The sequence below is a fragment of the Rhincodon typus genome, chromosome 5 (genome assembly GCF_021869965.1).
Source record: "Rhincodon typus isolate 14 chromosome 5, sRhiTyp1.1, whole genome shotgun sequence".
Taxonomy (NCBI): domain Eukaryota; kingdom Metazoa; phylum Chordata; class Chondrichthyes; order Orectolobiformes; family Rhincodontidae; genus Rhincodon; species Rhincodon typus.
The window spans coordinates 96,694,826-96,709,999 of NC_063336.1; the positions used below are offsets into that span (position 1 = coordinate 96,694,826).

Here is a 15,174-nt window from a genome sequence, read left to right on the forward strand (position 1 = left end):
CACAGTCCAAAGATGTGCAGGTTAGGTGGATTGACCATGCTAAATTGTCCATAGTGTCCAGGAATGTGCCTGCTAGAGGAATTCGCCGTGAGAAATGTGGGGTTACAGGGATGGGGTGAGTCTGGGTGGGATGCTCTTCAGACGCTCAACATGGTCTCAATGGGCCGAATAGCCTACTTCCACACTGTAGGGTTTTATGATTCTGTCCCACCGTTGTGCCCTGTGCCAGCTCCAAGCCTCTCTTGACAGATCTGCTGAGTTTCTCCAGAAATTTCTGTGTTCTTTTTTCCAGCATCTGCACTATTTTGCTTTTATCCAAGCTACTTCTATCTTGTGTCCCACCACGTGCAGATCCCACTTCCAAATTATCCACCAAAGGAGGCACACCATCGATATCTAAACTGCTGGCTGAGAATGACGGAGTGAGTGATGGTATTTATTCTTCATTATTTCTTCTGCTGGTTTATCATCTGATGTTACTGTGTCATTATGTGGAAAACTCAAAAGAAACTATCAAAATATATACTATTGTATGTGTCCAACAGGCCAAATTTAGTTTTAAAATAATTACTATTACAAGAAATATGAACAGGAGCATGCTATTCAGCCCATTAAGCCTGCTCTGCTATTCAATAAGATCATGGCTGATGTGATTGTGGTCTTAACACTACTTTCTTTCCTGTCCTCATAACCCTCTATTACCTTGTCAATTAAAAATCTGTCAAACAAAGCCTTATATATAATTAATGACTCAACGTCAAGTGGTCTCTGGAAGATAATCCCAAAGACTACGATCCTTTGAAAGAAGAAAATTCAACCTCATCTCTTTATCTTAAAACTGGGCCCCTAGTTCTAGATTACTCCGCAAGTGAAAGAATCCTCTCAGCATCAACATTGTCACATTCACCTCAGAATTGTACATGTTTCATTATTGTTAATGTTGTTGGGTAAAACCAGAATCAAATGTAAATCTTCCTTTCTTATGTTAGCATATTGCATCATATTTGACTCATTCCCTGGTAATAATTTTCTCTGGTTAAGAGGTCTGGGTCTTTCATGTAAGAATATAGGTTCCTTACCTCGTCATAATACTTCCCAGGAATATTAATGTCACTGCTTATAAACATCAAGTAATAACATTCTTTAAGATATGAAGTCAAATATCATCAAATCCGTGTGCCACTGTGACTAGAATATGGTGCGTTTCTTGTTCAGTATTCATATCTAAACACGAGTATCTCAATATAAATAAGTGACGCTGTCTTTACCATTTAGTTACTTTTTCACTACTTTTCTGAGCACTTTTAAATTGTATGTTGCTTGAAGCTCCAAGGCAACTGATCATTAAATTGAATTATGTTTACTTGTCTTATTTTAAACCTGTTATCTATGTTGCTAAACAGATAAGAACGCCCATCGCTAGACAGGAAAACCCGTAGGCCAAACAACCTTACACATGAAGGCAGGACTAATCAAATAATTTGCCCTTGTGTGGGAGTTTACATCACAGCTGTCTACCTGTGTGTGATGCAACATGTGATGTAAACTTAGGTGGATTGCTACATTGCCTGCCTCACCTCATGTTTGTGACAAATGACCATAACTAACACATGCACCTCACAGATGAATTTGTTTACTTATCCTCCCACCTGCAGCAGTCCTTCAAGTAAGAGTCAAAGTTAAGTTTTACTCTCCATGGCTGGAAGATATATCTGGCATGCAAGGTATAACAAAGTCATTATGTTCTAGATTTATGAAATGTCCATACAGCAAGTAACATTACATTTTGCTCACTTAACATAAATTAAAGGCATGGCTAATTATTAAGAAAAGGAGCGGAATATATCTGTTACAGAGATAGTAGGAACTGCCGATGCTGGAGAATCTGAGATAACAAGGTGTAGAGCTGGATGAACACAGCAGGCCAAGCAGCATCAGAGGAGCAGGAAGGCTGATGTTTTGGGTCTAGACCCGAAATGTCAGCTTTTCTGCTCCTCTGATACTGCTTGGCCTGTTGTGTTCATCCAGCTCTACACCTTGTTATTGCGCAATATATCTATTGTTTACAATACGTTTGACAACTATACTTGAACATGGGGAGGGGTGCCATTAAATAGCAGACAAGAGAAAATAATAGTGTTGAGAATGAATGTTTTGGTGCTTTAGTTAAACTGCTTTTAGTCCAATTGAGCTGGTCACTGTAAAGAGGAGGCAGATTGTATGTGTATGTGGTTTGTAGAAGGAACTTGCTTGTTGGACTAATTGTTTCCTGATGTTCTTATTCTTGTAATATAAACATGGCTTGTAGTAAAACCAATGAGAATGATTTTGGCAATAGGCTTACTTTGGAAATGATTCTTTCACCTTTTTATCTGACAATGATAATCCTCTTGTAATAACATGATTTGGTGACTGGCGATGCATGGCATCGAGGCTATCAAAAGACACTGAAGAATCATCACCGATGGATTATGATCAGCTACAACTAAGATCTGTTGTAATCTACTGCAATCTCCTTCAACCTTGTTTATTCAACTTTGAGAATTCTGAGGTTTTTCTGAATGAAACAAGTATTGTTCTCCACGTCTTTGCTCACCAAAGAAGTTTTATGTGGTTAGATTCTGGGTAAGTGAGAGGGGCAATGTTAACGAGTCTTTACTTATCCATTTTGCATACTAGTATGAGGCATATATTGTAGTGCGCACCTAGCAAAGGGCAACTGTTTGAAATGTTCACAAAGCAGTATACTATAGATGCCAGAAATCAGAAACAGACAGAGAATTCTACAAAACTCACCAAGTCTAGCAGCATCTGTAGAGAGAGAAACAGAGTTAACATTTCAAGTCCTGTGTGACTCTTCTGCACAACGCAGTTCTAGTCTAATTCTAATCACAATAGCAGGGCGTTTGCATCCAGGGTTGATGGTTAAAAAAGATGAATATCTTAAGTGGGGGTGAGGAGTATGCTCAGAGGCTGCAGCACTGCTCCTGTAGGCCCATAAACAGTGCTGTAAAAGGCTCTTCTCTCAGCCATATGAAATCCTTACTGTCCGTTGCCTTGACATACCTGCCCAGCAATAAATCTGGAAGGCAGGTTAAATGTGAAGCATATAGCTCAGTATAAAATTTAAATGACCAAACTGCCTCTTGGGAGAAGATTGGTTATGTACCTGTCCTGAAGTATCTCATAAGAAATAGGAACAAGTGTAGGCTATTCAGCCCATCCAACCTGCTCCGCCATTCAATAGGATTGAGTCAGATCCAACATCCCTCACGTCCACTTTCCTGTGATTTCCCCATAACTTTTGGTTCCCCTATTGATCAAGAATCTATGTCAACCTTAAATATACACAAAGACTCTGACCCACAGCTCTCAGTGGCAACAAGCTTCAAACAGCCTCAATCCTCAGAGAAGAAATTCCTTCTCATTTCATTCTTAAATTGGAGCCTCTTTATTCTGAGACTATGCCCTCTTGATCCTAGAATCTCTTCATGAGGGGAAATTATCCTCTCAGCATTTACCCTCTTAAGCACCTAATCTTCCACTATCAAACTCTAAAGTGTTGGATGTAGGTTTGGGTTGGATTTAAGATTTTTCTTTAAATTTTAGCATCCCCAGCTGACCAGAACCCACTTTTTTTTTGGTTTAGGTAGCTCTTAAGTATATAGTCAAATTTCACATGTAATTAGAAGACAAGAATTCCTTCAGCAGGGAAATATGAATTCAGCAAAGTAGAGAATGAGCTGGATTGCTCAGCAGTTAGGAAACGGTACCTGCAATTTTTTATATTTACACTTGATCTTTAAATTCTTCTTTTTTTTTGCATTGGCAAATTGTTTTACCAAATGATGCAAATAGCACGCCAGCTTCTGCAAGGCATTTGGGACTGTGGGATTTGGCCAAGTAGCCCTGCATCACCTTAATCAATCAGACTGAAGAGTCATCACTAAAGTAGCACAGTTTCCATATAGGCACTGGGCATTACAATAAATAATATTCCTTTTAATTCTATTGACAGGATTAAAGATAAAACTGGCAGTTATGTGCTGCAACGGATATCAGGCATGTCAAATTAAAACAATGAAGGAAGCCTGATTCATCAAGGAATGTCACAATCAAGTCTCAAAGTAAAACCACGTGAATGAAATTTGAGCAATGATTGACTTCCTGCCAGTTCACTAAACCTCTGACACTGTAAATATAAGTCAGGATGTGTGTGTATTCACAGACACACCCCTGAAGATTGTAATTTAGTAAGATTAGTAAAGGTCAAATATTTCAATATGGTCTGCATACAAACATACAAAATGGGAGCAGAAGTAGGCCATTCAGCCCCTCGAGACTGGCCAGCCATTCAATAAAATCATAACAGGTCTGTTAGTGTTTTAAATTCTACGAACTCATTTACCCTCAATAACGTTTCATTCCCTTACCAAACAAGAATCGATTTACCTCGCCATAAAAATGTTCAATGACCCATTTCCACCGTCATCTGATGCACAGTTCCAAAATCACAGCTTCCTGTGAGAAAGAAATAATCTCCTTAGCTCTGTTCTAAAAGGGTGACCCCTAATTTTTAAACAGTGCCCTCTCGTTCTGAAGTCACTCAAAGAAGAAACATCCTTTACATGTCCACCTTGTCAAGACTGTTCAGGATCTTATACAGTTTAACTGAATCGCCCCTCACTTTTCTAAACTCCAGTGGGAACAAGCCCAACCTGTCCTCCAGGATGAGGATTATGATGATATTGCAATGCTCTTGACTGATATTTGATTGTAATTCATACTATTGTGTGTAAATTCAAAGTTTCCATTAAGATATTTTCCTTCATTGTCTATTTCCACGTTCCTAAGATCAATTTACCCCTCCTTTGTCTCAGCTTTATCTGTTGAGTTAACCCTCATCATGTCTTTGTTTCCACTAAACGTGAATATTCCAATCCTAACTACTCTCTTACATTCTATCCTTCTTAAATTTGAGCTCATCCAAAACTTTGATGCTCATGTCTTCATATAGACCATGATTTGTTGACCTATTACCCTTCTGCTTTCTGATTTACACTGGCTCCCACTCAAGCAGCGTCTTGATTTTAGATATCTCCGTAGTCTCTCTCTCCTCCATCTCTGTTCCAAAACCTGCTAAAATACAGTCTCTCAAGTTCCCTGCATTCAATCGATCCACTATCAATGAGAAGAGACTGTACAGAATGAGTTCAATGATAGACATTGTAGGGGAAGAATTGTATTGTGCTGTAATAATGTAAAGCTTCTGGTACTATTTTCAGTAAGCATAGGCTACAGTCGTGATCAAAAGTTTTTACCGTCTTGCTACACAACAAAAATATTCGCCATCACTTTGCAGTCCCGCGTACTGACACTGATTGGAGATTCTATTCCAACCTATTGCAGAAGGGTAATAGTTTAACATTTAATAATTAATCTTGACATACAGATCCAACTTTAAATAATTTGGCCACTGTTCAATGAATGATTCCATGGTGCAACACAAATGTATTTACAAAAGAAACCTATGTTGGATACATTTCATTGTTAGAAGTTTTTTTCATTTTGTTACTCACTAGCTTAACACAAAGGAACTTGCCTAACAAACTAGAACAAACCTGCTTGCATTCTGAATGCTTGTACATCTTTGATTTTCTTAGAAATGATAAAATGTGTCAGGCTATATTGTGAAGACAGCAGCAATGCTAGTCAGCCAAAGTCAAAACCTATTTTTCACTAACAGTGTTCCTTAATTACTACAGAGAAAAAAAAAACATCAATTTTCTTTAGCAGCTAATGTACTTGGCCACACAAGTTTCAGACTCTTCACAAGCTTTCATACACATGTGCACACACACACACACACACACACATGTGCACACACACCCACCCACACACACACACAAACACACTCATACAAATACACACACAACACACACACGACACAAATACACACACAACACACACAAACACAAATACACACACACAATAACACACACACATGCGCACACACACACACAAACACACACACACACACACTCAAAAATACACAAACACACACACACACAAAAATACACAAACACACACACACACACACACAAATACACACACAACACACACACAGAAATGGGTCCCTTCCTTAAATGGTCTCAATCCACCAGAAGCAAAGACTCTGGTGTTATGAGAGGCAGAGAAAGTGTGCGTGATGCTGAACAGCAGTCTTGGAGATCCTTAATGGGAGAACCTAAAGAACACTGTAGGTCTGTTTCCCAGTGGTTGGAAGGGAATATCAGTACCAGGGAATGGTGAGTTAGCTGAAGTTGAGAGAGGGGGAACAATCAAGATAGTTGAGAAAAATTGTGGTTGAGAAAGGGTATAGAGAGGCCACTTTTGCGAAGACAGAAAGAGACTAGGATCAGGGAGAGTCAGTGGTGAAAAATGGAAGGGAGATATGATTCCACAGTTTGGAGATTAAAGGAGGTTCAAGAATAGGGACGGGGCAGTGGGGAGGACATGGATTGGGAGAGAGGAAAGAGCCTGCGACTGATGTTGGAGGTGTGAAACAGCCAACAATTGGAAGAGGACAGAGTTATTCCAGCTTCTCTTTGGGAAGATGTGTCAGAAAGGATGCAAAAGGGACACTAAGGCATTATCCTGTTTACAGCAAAGGATCAGATAGTACTGTGGTGGTCAGAGATCTCAAAAGAAACTGAAAATCTCATAACCCATTATGAAATTTGTAATTTTGTAAGACTGCCAAGTCTGGAAAACATTCCTATCATCACCGAAGGCAGATCAGAAGCTGAAACTCTGCAAACTTGCCAGAACAAGCAAATGGTAAGAGCGTGAATGAGTGGCAGAACTCACTTGAGCCTACTGAGGAATCTTTCACTGATCATCTTCAGACTCCAGAACAGTTAAGGCCAGTGATAGAAATAGCAAAAATGTTTGTTGCATGATAGCAATAAGTTTGACTTTATTAGGTGCAGCATAATTATGAGGACCATTTTTAATTATCAGAAGGATGACTAACCACTTCTTCTTCGGTTTTCCCTTCTGTAGCCAAGATGGAGTTTTTCTACTTCTTCTCAGGTAAAATGAACATTTTTCCATCTTTCTTGGTCTAAAAGACTAACCTCTTTTCTGCTACAAAGCATCCCGAAATACAAAGTTATCTGGCTGCAGTTTTTAAAATATTCCTGTCAAAATTATAACTTATCCAGCCCTTCTAAATGTTTAATATTTCCCTTACAATTCTTTTTCTGCTAGTTTCTTTCACTAGATTTCTTTAAATTTGCTTGTTTTCAGCTTGAATAAATTTTGAGGCCTTCCCAATTCTGTAATCCTAGTCTAAATTTCTTTTACAGCATTTTCCCTGTTCCTTGCACGCATCTTGTCCTTAGGTATATTTATGGTTGATGCCAGCAATACTTATTGTGACAGTGAGGACTTTGTTTTGCACGGCTTGCTTTTCTTTCTGTTTTTTGTTTCATTTCTGATAAAGCTATTTTCTTTTAGGGACTCTAACTTTACCTCTTGAAGCTTTAAATTACTTCATATGTATACTCTTTTTTCAAGACCTGTACATTTGTCTAAGAATGGCAGGCTTTCCCCTGTTTTCCTAGCCCAAATCTTGTCCCAGTCCTTGTCTTCTTACCAGCTTCTGAATGAAGTTTAGCCTTTGAAGTACTCTCCTTGCCTTTTTACTGCTTCCACAAATACAGCTGTCTCTCTCTGCTGGTAATTATATTTTAGCTGCTGACTGACTGGGCCTTGTCAAAGCTGTAATGCTCTTAAAGTTGGTAACTCACCTTTTTGAATTTTTCTTCTTCTAGGTCTTCTGAATTTCTTTTCCTTATGATAGAGTCAGTTCCGCGCCATCTGTCCCAGGTACTGGTAAGAGTTGTTTAAGCTGATCACTGCAATTATTCTTCCTTTATCTTTCCTTTGTCTTTGATTTATCTGATGATTAATTGCAGTGGATACACTAGCATTAAGTATCTACAGAAGAGAAACTGTACTTAATAACAAAAATGTTTATTACAGTGTAGCACTAAATGCACAACTACATTTATGATTAGGGCTTCAGGGAATAGGTACAGATTCATCTCCTCCCTCTGAAAGCTGGCGTAGAACTCCCGATCTCCACCCACAGTGTGTATGACATTAGTAGAATGGGTGGAGCCAATGCAACATGAACATTAACACACTCAGAACCATTACCTTTTACAATAATCCCCTTACTTTCTGTCTTATAGTCTTCCTACTCCTCCTCCAGTTTCTCCTTGAGGTTCCGTAATCTATTCCTGCAAATACAGCAAGGCAATGTAGTACGCAGTGCAACAGACCACAACCATTCTGGAGACTTGAGCTGGTGTTTATCATTTGGTATTCCCAAACCTGTCCAGCCACCAGAAATGTATCATCAAAATGCTGAAGGATTGTTTGAGGACATTTCCAGTGATCATTATGGCAATTTTATACCTCAATTTTATGATTTCTGAATGTTGTCTTCAGCCACATTTTAAGAAGTTCTCCAGGTCACCAATGAATAACTCTGTTTCTGTCTTCACAGACGCTGCAAGACCAGCTGAGCTTTTCCAAGACTTTATTTTTATTTAAGCCTCTTTAAGCATGTCTGAATACCAGTATATCAGGAGCTTTGCGGTGCTATGTCAGGTCATGGCAAACACTTGCAAGACCACTGCCAGCTGGACATAGAGTCCATGCTTTACCAACAACTTAAATATGAAACTTCATAAGATGTATTGGGAACTGAATGAAAGAAATCCACCTCACTATCATTATAATTTAATAACTAACTTAACGTTAACTTCATTCTGCCCCTCCCTGTGGTAGCTTCTTCACGTGTAGTCAAACATGCCACAGAGAAACATGGAAGTTGGTAGGTAGAAACTCTTTGACATGTTTTATGATTTTGACCATCTTCTGCCTTTCACTCTCAATGTACACTTCTACTCTTTAATACCTGAACTTTTATGTTATACGGACAGGGTGAAAATACAGAGGCCTGGATTTAACAATGGTTGGATGGTCGTTTCTTCATTTTTGGTGACAGTTGCATGAGGAAGCTGCAGAATCCATGATCTAGCAGCCTCCAAGGGAATATCCAGGGAAATTCGACAGTCGGTTGGATAACTCCCTTATACTTAGAAACCTCTGAAATTTAAATCAGCGAATTTGGAGCAATGAAGTAAATAGTTACTCAAGATAGGTTTGACTCTTAAAAACTTAGTTATACTCATGGGTAACTATTAAATGACTCCCAATTTACCAGACCCAACATCTCCCCAGTCCCCTTACACACCCTAATCCTTAACCTGCCACCTGCCACCCTCACCACAGTCACCCATTCCATTACATCTACCATCCCCTGCTCCACTGGGAACCAAAACTTTCCTGTGACTGGTCCTAACAACCCACCCTTTCCACCTGGGAGCTGAGAGCCTCACTCTCCGCTCTGGGGCTTGATTCCCATGCCAGGCCTGCCCAGAAACTGACAAGCCCCAAGCCAGTGGATATACCCCCTCTCCCTGGGTAATTACCCTCTTTGCTCAGGACCTGACCCCATCTTCTCTGCCTGGACTCAACAGGCCCCCTCCACTCAGGATCTAACAGCCCCCGTTCACCTGGGACCTGACACCCACATCACTGCCCAGGACTGGACACATCCCCATTCAGCCCAAGAGCCACCAAATCCCCTTTGTCCAAGACTCAGAGACTCCTTCTCCATCTAGGAGCTACCACCCCTACCCGCCATCTGGATCTGACATCTGACAACCTCCTTTTCCCTAAGAACTAATCACCCCATTCCCACCTCTGACCTGACATTCCCGATTCTCCATGGGATGTGAGACATCCTTGCCCCATGACCAGAAATTATCTGCCCTGTCTTCGCCTTACCCCCTCCCAGCCCTCATCGTGGACACAACCCAACCTCCAACCAGATGGGACTCGACAGCCTGACGTTGTTATCTTCCAAGAAATGGTAACTAGCACTATGTTACATAGCTGTAGACTACAGAACTGACAAACTTAGAAGTACAACTTGGAACAACTTCAACTTAGAATTGCAACTTAGAAGTGACTACTTCCACAGAAAGACATGACAGATGGGCGTGGGATATTATAGCCTGCTTTGTGGGCAGGGACTGGGAGGTCCTGCTGAATGGAATGGTTAGGAAGTGGGACTTCCTGCAGCCCCTGAACCAGCAGGGAAGTCAGTGACACAAGTCGGAGCAACCTACTCGAAGGCTGCCATCCAGCTTAGAGCAGTCTGGAGGAATACCCAACAGTGTCCTTCCTCACTCCTCCAGCATAGGTGGCACCTTCTTCTCACTAATATCTCACACACACTCACTCTACCTCTGCTTCTATATCCAACCCAGCTCTGTTCAAACTCTACCATTCTCACTAATGCTTGCAACATCTTCCTTCACTCACTCTCACGCACCCAGATCCCCAACACAGTTAACGCGGCAAACCCTCTGCACTGTCTACTTACTCTTTCGGGACACCTCCTGACTTGCACAGAACGTAACAGCTGTGTCACATACTTTCATCTCCTTTTTTTCATTTTAGAAGGAAAATACCTCCCATCGGGCAAAACAAGACACAATAGGTGGTCGACTGCCTGGCATTTGGCTCCTGGCATCTCATGTGGAGAGATCCTGACACTGGCCACTCCAAGTGGCCAACTGACCATATCCGAGCCACTGGACAGGTATCAATGCAAATCCTTTGGCTTGACCGAGGCCTGCTGACCACCATGACACGCTTCTTTCCTTTGTGTCTGCACTAAATGGCATGCCAAAACAGAAATGATGTGAGCCTGATGGGGCAAAGTGCACAAAGGCAAGACAAGGCGGAACAGGCAGGAATGCTGTGAGCATCCAGTTTGGCTCACAGTGAACGAGCACAACGACAGTGAGCAAAGAGCCTGAAAATGTAGTTTGGTGCCATCCATGATCTGGGTGCAAGTGCCTGAGCGTGCAATGTCCTTGCTGCTGCTCTATAATGATTGTTGCTGGTTCAGCCCAGGGTGCTGCATTGAAGTGCAGAAGCTCCTATTATCAGATTGGAAATGTGCCATTTGTTTCTTAGAGTCTGACACATATCAAATGCCAACGTCCTTGGATATGGGATGCATGTAGCTGGTCCCCATGCAGAGTACCCAAAGATGTTGGTCCTTGCTGTCCGCATGAAAGCACTTTTGAGCACATGGCAAAGTGAAGTTGCCAGGTAACCATTCTGACTTCTCAACAGCTTGCTTGTTTAGTAAGATAGGAAGGTAAATATTGGTCTATTAACAAGGCATTTATAACAAGCAATAATCCTTATTTGGCAACTCGCCACTGCCTATTGAGAAACTCACCATGCTGCTTGGCAAATGCACAGCAGATGGCATGAGGTACTCCCATCATCAAGATGGACCTCCTCCAATTCTGCCATAAATTTTGCCTTGGCCCACATTGGTCAGAATCTAATAGAATTTCACCCTCCATTTCTACATAGATCTTGTTGTGGTATTCCATATTTATAAGATTCAAACAACATGTAAAATTATTGATGAAGTCGTTAACAGGTTCTCCTGAAAGCTGTTTATTTTACTACTCCTTCCATAATGTGATTAATTCTTAAAGCAAAATAATATAAATGATGTTAAGAAATCATCAAAGGTACTGATATCTTCCTTAACATTTTGTCTGTTAATAATATGGCCATGGAATAAAGCAATGTATTAACTTGTTCTGCTTACTTTTGGTGTGTAGATCTGAAGCAATTCTGTATAACATTAATTGGTTCTTCAATGTTGACCAAATTAATTCTCAGCCTGAAGTTTCTGTAACCTAGAGTCTTCCTGGAGGAGTAAATACTGCTCTATTTCTTTGTTAAATTAAATTGCTAATTTTAATTTTTGAAAGTTTTGAAAAATATGTTTAAATTCTGCAATATCTTCAACTTTTCTTCTTTAAATTTGAACTATGGTTTCAAATTAATTGCAATAAAACTTGTCAGAAAACTTCCAGCTTTGAGAATTTTTTGAAATTTTAAAATCTTCTAATGCTCCATGTAATTGATTGTTATGTTTTACTATTTTAAAGCTTGTTTCATCGAATCTGCTATAAATTTCTCTTAATTCCATGTTTTAATTTGTAAAATTTTTGTCTTTAATCTCTGTATTGTCAAGATAGTTCTTCAGTAAAATCACAGCACCCCTACAGTGTGGAAGCAGGCCATACAACCCACCAAGTTCACATCGATCCACCGAACAAGATCCTACCCAGGCCCACCAACCATCCTTTCTCTGTGACCCTGCATTTCCCAAGGCTAATCCACCTAACCTGCACATCCATGGACCCTTTGGGCAATTTAGCATGGCCAATCCACCTAACCTGCACATTTTTGGACTGTGGGAGGAAACCGGAGCATCTGGAGAAAACCCACGCAGACACGGGGAGAGTCTGCAAACTCCACACAGACAAGTGGTTGAGGGTAAAATCAAAGCCAGGCGCCAGGTGCTGTGAGGAAAATCTCCTAAATATTTTAGAAAGAGTACTCTACCTTCTTGACCTATAACTTTAAGATGGCAGTTTCATTCTTGGCAGGTTTCATACCTATTTGAATCTGACAGAAAATTTGCAGCATTACTCCTTTTTGTCCTCAGCTATTTTGTGTATTTTTTAACCTGATATAAATGCCATTTCATGCCATTTCTATTACTTTAAATAATTTATGTTGTACAATCAATGTTTCTTTATGTCAAATCTGCTTATTTAAGGTAAATCTTCTCTACTTTCAACATACTGGTCTAATTGTTGCAAACAATGTTGCCAGTTTGAAGAAATTTGAAATTATGGCCCTGTTCTGAAGATCTTTTCTGCAACTTATAACAACACCCTTCGCAACAAACGAAATGCTTCCCATCCCACAATGGCAACATGAAACAAAGCATTTTCATCTTGTCCTCTGAGGGACACAATTTTTAAATGGAATCCATGAGTGAATCAAACACATTCACTTTAAGGCAGTCTTCAAAAATTATGTTAAAAACCATCACCATGGCTACAGACATGCTTACAAGTTAATGATTAACTTCAGAAAAATCCACCTGTTACTAACAGAAAACCAGAAATCCAAGCTTATAGCAATTAACATTAAAAATTACATGTATAAATCCCACAGATAACATCACACCTTTGTTGAAGTAATGTCATGTGATATTTATAGCCTTCCGTGGAGGCAAACAGGGCTTTAGTTTAACACTTTATCTGAAGCACAGCAATCCTAACATTCAAACAATCCCTCAACACTGCACTGCAATGTCTGTCACTTTTTCCCTCAGTTACCATGGAAAGAAACATTTTGAATAATTTGCTTAGATTGAGATTTTGCTAGGCACAAGTAAGTGGCCATGTTGTAAATCAATTTGAGATATTAATTAATATTCTATATTGCTAAGTAAATGAATGCCCTTTCTTTCTTCTACTAATTTCATTCCACTGATTATTGTTTTACCTGTGATATTTTGATGTTGTAGTTTTCATGATCCATTGACCCGAACCATTCTCTGATGTCCCATGCAATCTGGAGCTGAGACAAGGAGTTTAAATCTGGTATTTTGGGAGAACTGCTTTTCTGTCTAAGCTTAATAAGGTGCTAGTAATTATGCCTGAACAAACTTAGTTAAACCTATTACTACCATGCAACAAACTTTCTTATTATTTAAGAATAGTGTCTTTTTGATAAGTACTCTGCCATGGTGTATCCTCTACCAGTTATCAATAGATAGGCCTAAGACAAAGCAAAAACAAATGAGAATTGGTGGCAGTGAGTTATTTGAAACAATCCCCACTCAGTACCACATATTGGTAGAGTTGACAAATACCACAAGGTATCAGGAGTGGTCACTTGGATAAATATCACAATGTCTTCTGTGTTCCTTCCACTGTGTCAGTCTGAGGAAGTGATCATGTCACAGGGTGGTATAAAGTTCTGTTAAAGAGCTTGTGCATGAAACAATGATCAGAAAAATACAGGGAAGGAGGACCATAGTCAACAGTGGGAGCATCAGAAAAGCTGCATAAGGTAGGCTGTGGCTTGTAAGAGTGAAGGCCCATGATGGGTAGAGGAATGAATAAACATGTCTGAAGAGAAGTAAGAGTAAGGAACAGGACAAGATAGGAGGCGTTTGAAGAATCAGTATGATAGTGAGCTTCTAAATTGGATGGGGAAACAGGAAGTAGAGAATGAGAGTTAGAATGCTTTAGGTTATTCAACTGTTTTCTAATTTTTTAACATGCACATTAGACCTCTTTGTGAATAGCATTTTTAATAGACAATGATGTCGACAGTGTATGGTTATTGTGAGTGGTTTACTAAACAGCAATGACAGATGAGATGTTACATACTTTACAAAATCTTACCATTCCATGGAAAATTCAAGCCTTCACCAAAGTTCTAATTACACAGAGTTCAAATCACAATTTAATAATGATGTTGATTTGTGGGAGGTATATTTCATAAATTCTTACCGTTTTTGTGTGTCTGCTGCTCTGCTTTGATATACTTAAGAAAAGCTGAGCATGAGGTGAGCCACAGTAAACACATCTTTGGAAATGCTGGCTGGACAGCTTCCTGGGACTGGGTCTTTTCAAATAGAAAGGAACGGTTAGCTTCTAATACTTCACTCAGTGTTGAGGGTAATTCTCACTTCTTTATTTAGGTTTACTAATTAAAGTTATCAAGTATGGTGAAATCATGATCAATATAGTTCTGGGGGAGACTAAAAATATCAACAGAGCTCTCACTTAGAAGCCCAAGTACAAGTCAGCTGATCCTATGTCCAAGCCACATGTTCTTCAAGTTTTGATCATTGGAGTGTCAGGACTATTTTGATTCTTACTTTGGACACAGGTTAGCTGACAATCCAGCCTTCTGTCTGCTCATCATAAGTCTTGTTAAATTGGATGAAGTACTCAGTGTAAGAATCCAGCTTTGTTCTATTAATTGAATCAGAGATAGTAGGAACTGCAGATGCTGGAGAATCCGAGACAACAAGGTGCAGGGCTGGATGAACACAGCAGGCCAAGCAGCTTCATAGGAGCAGAGAGGCTGACGTTTCGGGCCTAGACCCTTCATCAGAAAAGG

The 15,174-nt window shown here is 39.9% G+C and overlaps 1 protein-coding gene across 1 annotated transcript in view; it reads right to left on the reverse strand.

Moving 5' to 3' along the window:
* Window positions 1-15,174, reverse strand: part of alkal2b (ALK and LTK ligand 2b) — a 48,610-nt gene that overhangs the window by 6,224 nt on the left and 27,212 nt on the right. The window lies entirely within an intron of this gene.